Below are 7231 nucleotides of genomic sequence, written 5' to 3' on the forward strand. Positions count from 1 at the left end.
CTGCAGTACAAAACACAATACGGCATCGTACAAAGCAGGACGCTCTCAGGTAACATTCAATACGAGTACAGATGGATGCAATGCAAGACAAAACACGGTACAGAGCCCTGCAATGCAATACGGTCCCAGGTATCGCTCGCAACAAGTACGGAGCGCTGCAATCCGGGACCGGTACAGACACAAACAATGCAATGCTAGATCAAATACAGAGATCCACAAGAAAAAAAATCACATGGCTATACAAGCCTGTACATATTCAAATACAGAGCTCCACATTACAAAACACAAAACAAGTTCATACAAGGCAATACAGTCTCCCATAGCGGTCCATGCAAGTAGCGAGTGCTGCAGTGCAACACGCCCAAACATTGACATAAAAATTCAACTACAGAGCACTACAACACAACAACCATACAGAGCAATACAAGGCAATACAAATAATAATATAGTGCTACGAGAAAAAAAAACCAGGGCCGTACAATTCAATAGAAACAGAGCACTGCAATACAACACACAATAAAGGACTATTCAGTGCGAGACACTCACGTGGCAGGCGATACAAGGCATAATAATACAGTGCAAAAGCACACAAAATGCTGCAAAACAATGCAGTTGCAGACGGTGCTCAAAACCAATACGGAGTTTTGAGAAGCCAGGATTTAAGACCTAAGCCCATAACGAGGCAGAGATGAAATGCTGCAGGGGAACTCTATGGTAGCAGAATTGCCATGAGCAGAGCTTTCCTTCTGGCCCAGATCACCTCCGCAAAGGGGACTCTCCAGAAAGACCTCTGATGAAAACCACGCCTTAGGCTCCAATCGCAAGATGAGGAACGCTTGACAGGCTCTAGACCAAAGCAGCGAAGCTTGCGACACCAAATGCACGCCGACCGAGCTGCACAAGAGTGCAGAAAGTAGATACCTGTAGAAAGCATCACATACAAGACTAATCGCACAACACAAATGACACTGGGAAACACACACAGGCCAGAAGGGTCACACCCTAAAGGACAGATGCCAGGACCTCTGTCCGCCCCAAACTTAAGAGACCCTAAATAGCTCCCTCCGCAACCCTGGTGTTACACCTCCTGCTGGCCTCACCCCACCCACAGCTTTGGCCCTGGACTTACCTTTGAGGGAAGGATGCAGAATCCATCCTCATTGAGCATATCAGAAAATTAGATGCTCGTGCATTCCACATGTTCTACATCAGTATCTGCATAACATATATAAACAAACATGCCTCACTAACATTACTGACTGGAAGCATCACATTAGCAAACACCGCTCCGTTCCACAAGATACCCAGTTGCCGATACCTAACTTAGCAAGTCCAGCAATATCGGTAGCATTTTGGAATACCGTCTAGAGTCCAACAAGAGCTTGCAATTAAAAACAAACCCCCCAAAAAAACCAAACTTGAGGCCCCACACCTACAAGCCTGAACACTGTCAACATTCAGTCGTCTTTGCCACTGCTGATCATCCCCTCCCACATAGCTCCCATCATCAGTTCAAAACACCATTGAAATGATAGGCTGCACAGCCTGCCAAGGAGCAACTCCATGCAAGCTCACTACCCAACCGCTGCCTGAACACTCGAGGCCTATCAACAGATTAAGCATGATCTCCTATCGCTATGCCACCTAACCCTCACTCTACACCCCTGGGCAGAGAAGCACCAAAAAAAAACACACACAGAGACACAGACAAACATTACACACACCACCACCAACAATGGGATTCAAAGAACAGAGAAAACTCTCGGCGAGAAGAATGACTCCCCAACGGGAGAAGCTGTCCAGCAATACGACCAGCAGGGCCACAATGGCCCAGAACAAGGAGGCTCTACGGCAGCCCCAGAAGAGCAGAGTTGAACAGAATGCTCCGTTACAAGAAGTTACGCTCTAAACAGAGACGATGGATCTGCAAGAAGCTGGCTTCAAGACCTAAGAACACAAGATCGCAGGGAAGAAGTCCCACAGTCCATGAAAATGGACCGGAAGAGAGAAGAGCTGCTGACACAGCCTGAGATGACACCGCAAAAGAGAACTGATGGGAAACTTCAAAGATGTGACACCGATCCATGCTTTATGCGCAAAACGTAAGATGAGAAGCGCCCAATGGACACTATGCCAAAGAGTACAGGCATTCCAGACCCTAGGAATGGCACCTGATATGCATAATGTGCTCATTGAGCACAGAGAGCAATGACGATGTTGAGACACAGGTAAAATCCAAGACACCAAACACAGACCACACAGATGACACCACCACAGACACAGTTCTGGAACTACCCGCCCCCTTGGCCTACAGAGAAACCCCTTCCCTTGATCCGCCCAAAGCGGCCTGTTCCTGGACAGCTCTCTCCCCGACACTAGCTTCACAAGCTCTCCCTGAACTGCCCAACTGTAGTCCCCTCCCTCCAGACCCTTCCAAGCCCCCAGACTTAGCTTTCAGAGGGACGTGGGCTCTAAATCCAACCTCGACCAAAAATGCATTAGGTATCTGGGATGTTCCTGCAGTCACCAGGTTGCACTTCATCACTGAAAAACAGAAAACCCAGAAACACTGCTGACAGGAAACATCACACTGGCCAGGACCAACCTCTTCCACAAAAACCCCCTCCTCAGAAGCACCCGGGTGCTCTGCTCACCTGCTCGTTCCAGAGTCGGACGCTGCAGCCATCGTTGCTTGCAATACCTGAGATACCAAGAGACACAAAATGATCATTGCACCCGTGAGAAGTCACCCGACCCACACTCCTCCTCGCTACCGCCCCAGCTCACCTCAAACAGTTGTCCAATGCCAAAGGCGGCCCGCTCAGCCCCTGCAAAACCAAGAGAGACACCCCTCACTGAGCTGCTGCACAATAATTTGCTCTCGCACGCTCACCGGGCCTGCAACTGCCTCACCTTCTCGGACTTCATGTCAGCATGCTGCTTTGCTCCTCCGAGGATATGTGCGGCACCTGCAATAAAATCAAAGCAAACGGCACATGCTGAGATACTGCCCAAAAACAAAGCTTGCCTGCATCAATTCCAATCTCCTGCTTCTGTACCTTAGCTGGTCATCCACGCTGGCCCTGCCATTTACGGATTCCCTGGGTGGCCTGGGCACAGCAGTTCCAAGGCAGGCACACACAGGCACAGACCAACATTACACACAACACCAAAAACAATGGGAATCAAGAGAGAAAACTCCTCCCCAAGAACAATGACTCCCTGACGGGAGACGCTGTTGGACAAGGAGACCGACAGGGCCGCATTGGCCCAGAGCGAGGAGGCTCCACGGCAGCCCCAGAAAACCGGATTAGAACACAATGGTCCGTTACAAGAAGTTACGGTCAAAATGGAGACGATGGATGTGCAAGAAGCCCGGCTTCAAGACCTAAGAGCATAAGGATGCAGGGAAGAAGTCCCACAGTCCATAAAAATGGACCGGAAGAGAGAAGAGCTGCTGCTGACACAGCCTGGAACGATGCCGCAGCAGAAAGACGCTAGACTGATCCACGCTTTACGCTTGTACGGCAAGAAGAGAAGACCTGAATTGGCACTATGCCAATGAGTACACGCATTCGAGACCCCAGGTATGGCATGGAGGCACATGATGAGCTTTGTGAGTGCAAAGAGAAACAAGGATATCGAGACCAGAGGAAGGTCTGCGACACAAGACACACCACAACAACAACATAGCACTGACGACACAGGCTGGAACTGCCCTGCCCATGCTAGTCCTAGGATGCAGGGGAACTCGGTCCCTTTCTGTGCCCAGAGAGGCCCGCTCCTGCGCAGCCCTCTCCCCTGCACTATGTTACAAGCCCTGTCCGCAATGCCCAACTGTGGTCCCCTCCCTCCAAACCCCTCCCAGCCCCAGTCCCTCGACTTAGCTTTTGGAGGGCCGGGAGTCTGAACCATCCTCGACAACAAGCATGTTGGCTAAATGGGATGCTCCTGCAGTCAACAGGTCTGCTTCGTCATCTGGAAAAGAGGAAAAGATGAGGACATCACAGACCACACATGGTGCTGACAGTAAGCATCACACTGGCCAAGACCGACCTCTTCCACAACAATCCCCTCCTCAGAAGCACCAGGATGCGCTGCTGCTCACTTGTTCTTTCCGGAGTCGGACACTGCAGCCATAATCGCCTCTGCAACCTAAGATGCCAAGACACACAAAATGATCATTGCACCCGTGAGAAGTCACCTGCCCTACACTCCTCGCTGCCACCCCGACTCACCTCAAGAGCTTATCCAATGCCAAAGGCGGCCCGCACGGCCCCTGCAAAACCAAGACAGAGACATGTCACTGAGTTGCTGCACAGTACTTTGCTCTTACACACTGACCCGGTCCACAACCACCTCACCTTCTCGGACCTCTTGTCAGCATGCTGCTTTGCCCCTTCAGGACTATGTGTGGCACCTACAAAAAGAAAACAGAACACACATGCTGAGATACCGCCCAAAACTGCCACCTGCCACACTGATTCCCACCTCCTGCTCCTTTACCTTGGCTGCTTAACCATGTTGCCCCTGACATTTACATGTTGCCATGCTGAGGCTCAGGTACCACCTGGGAAACACAAAGAGGGATGATGGTAATTTCACCAACAACAGCACTCCAGAAAAATAACTGCTACTTCAGCCTACTACTCATTGCTCACCTTGCCTGAGTCACCCCTGGTGCCGATATCATGCTTCACTCGTTGCTTTGCACCTACAATACTGGAAAAAACACCACACCAACTGTAAGGCAGTCCTATAGCCACTGATCATGTCTTCCCTTCAACACCATGTGCCAACCCACCTCCTAACGACGCTCTGCTCGGCGCCTGCATTGGTCTTTGGTGCCCTTCTTGTTCCCTGGCACCTGAAATAAGTATTGAACAAGTCACCCATATGCTGCTAAAGACATTAACAATTCCAGATGTATTGATTCCATTTTCTAATAGTGCCTAGAGTCCAAAATACAGCCTGCCATTACATAAAGGAATAAAGGGCCAAACTTAAAGGCCCCCCCATGCATAAGCCTTACCACCGTCAACATTCAATCTGCTTTGCTGCTGATGATCAGCCCCTCCCACAAGACTCCCATCACCTCTGTAAAACACTGTTGAAATGACAGTCCACACCGTCTGCCGACGGCCGCTCCATCTGAGCTCACTTCCCAGCCTCTGCCTAAACAGTCTAGGCCTGTCAACCTATTAACCACAGCCTCTTATCGCTATGACACCTACCCCTGACTATGCCACTGGGCAGGGCAGCTCCAAGCCAAAAGACACACACAGGCACAGACCAACATTACACACAACACCACAAACAATTGGATTCAAAGAAGAGAGAAAACTCTCTGCAAGAACAATGACTGGCGGACGAGAGAAGCTGTCGGACAAGGAGACCGACATGGCCGCAACAGCCGAGAATGAGGAGCCTCCGTGGCAGCCCCAGAGAAACAGTAGAACCAAATGGTCCCTTACAAGGAGTTGCGGTCAAAATGGAGATGACGGATGTGTAATAAACCTGTCTTCAAGACCTAAAAGCATAAGGATTCCAGGAAAAACTCCCACAGTCCATGACAATGGACCGGTAGAGAGAAGAGCTGCTGACACAGCCTGGAACAACACCGCCAAAGAGAACTGACCAGAAGTTTTCAAGACACAAGACTGATCCATGCTTTACATTTGTAAGCCAAGAAAAGAACCTCCCAGTTGGCACTATCCAATAGGTACGGGCATTTGAGGCCTAGAAATGGCATCCAAGGCACCTGATGAGTTTATTGAGTGCAAACAGAAACAAGGGCATCAGGAACACAGGAAGGTCTATGACACAGAAGACACCACAAAAACAACATAGCACCACAGACACAGGCTGGAACTGCCCTGCCCATACTAGTCCAAGGATGAAGGGAAACCCCTTCACTTTACATGCCTAGACAGGCCCGCTCCTGCACAGCTCTCCCCTACGCTAACTTTATAAGCCCAGCCCACAATGCACAACCGTGTTCCTCTCCCTCCACATTCTTCCAGCCCCAGTCCCTCGACTTAGCTTTTGGAGGGTCAGGGGTCTGAATCCATCCTCAACAAAAAGCACATGGGCTAACTGGGAAGCTCCTGCACTCGCCTGGTTCCATTTTGTCATCTGAAAAGGAAAAAAGCCAGAAACAGTGCTGACAGGAAGCATCACACTGGCCAACGCCAACCCCCTCCTCAGAAGCACCCGGGTGCTCTGCTCACCTGCTCGTTCCAGAGTCGGACGCTTTACCATCATCACTTCTGCTGCAACAGATACCAAGAGACACAAAATTACTATTATGCCCGTGAGAAGTCACGCGCTCGACCCTCCTCCTCGCTGCCATACCAGCTCACCTCAAACAGTTGTCCAATGCCAAAAGCGGCCGGCACAGCCCCTGCAAAACCAAGAGAGACACCCCTCACTGAGCTGCTGCACAATAATTTGCTCTCGCACGCTGACCCGGCACGCAACTACCTCACCTTCTCAGACCTCTTGTCAGCATGCTGCTTCGCCCCTCTGAGGATATGTGCGGCACCTGCAATAAAATCAAAGCAAACAGCGCATGCTGAGATACTGCCCAAAAACAAAGCTTGCCTGCATCAATTCCAATCTCCTGCTCCTTTATTTGGCTGCTCACCCACTCTGCCCCTGCCATTTACGGATTCCCTGGGTGGCCTGGGCACAGCAGTTCCAAGGCAGGCACACACAGGCACAGACCAACATTACACACAACACCAAAAACAATGGGAATCAAGAGAGAAAACTCCTCCCCAAGAACAATGACTCCCTGACGGGAGACGCTGTTGGACAAGGAGACCGACAGGGCCGCATTGGCCCAGAGCGAGGAGGCTCCACGGCAGCCCCAGAAAACCGGATTAGAACACAATGGTCCGTTACAAGAAGTTACGGTCAAAATGGAGACGATGGATGTGCAAGAAGCCCGGCTTCAAGACCTAAGAGCATAAGGATGCAGGGAAGAAGTCCCACAGTCCATAAAAATGGACCGGAAGAGAGAAGAGCTGCTGCTGACACAGCCTGGAACGATGCCGCAGCAGAAAGACGCTAGACTGATCCACGCTTTACGCTTGTACGGCAAGAAGAGAAGACCTGAATTGGCACTATGCCAATGAGTACACGCATTCGAGACCCCAGGTATGGCATGGAAGCACATGATGAGCTTTGTGAGTGCAAAGAGAAACAAGGATATCGAGACCAGAGGAAG

General features: G+C 50.6%; 2 long non-coding RNA genes across 2 annotated transcripts; both read right to left on the reverse strand.

Moving 5' to 3' along the window:
* Nucleotides 1-4103: 4103 nt before the first annotated feature.
* Nucleotides 4104-4572, reverse strand: LOC142359759 (uncharacterized). The gene is made up of 4 exons (XR_012762600.1): nt 4507-4572; nt 4365-4420; nt 4239-4279; nt 4104-4155 (listed from the first exon to the last, which is right to left on the reverse strand). It is a non-coding gene; the product is annotated as an uncharacterized LOC142359759 (long non-coding RNA).
* An 86-nt stretch (nt 4573-4658) lies between these two features.
* Nucleotides 4659-6274, reverse strand: LOC142359760 (uncharacterized). The gene is made up of 4 exons (XR_012762601.1): nt 6231-6274; nt 6118-6135; nt 4805-4867; nt 4659-4714 (listed from the first exon to the last, which is right to left on the reverse strand). It is a non-coding gene; the product is annotated as an uncharacterized LOC142359760 (long non-coding RNA).
* Between the last annotated feature and the right edge of the window lie 957 nt (nt 6275-7231).

Source organism: Opisthocomus hoazin, unplaced genomic scaffold (assembly GCF_030867145.1).
Source record: "Opisthocomus hoazin isolate bOpiHoa1 unplaced genomic scaffold, bOpiHoa1.hap1 HAP1_SCAFFOLD_168, whole genome shotgun sequence".
In the NCBI taxonomy this organism is placed as follows: Eukaryota; Metazoa; Chordata; class Aves; order Opisthocomiformes; family Opisthocomidae; genus Opisthocomus; species Opisthocomus hoazin.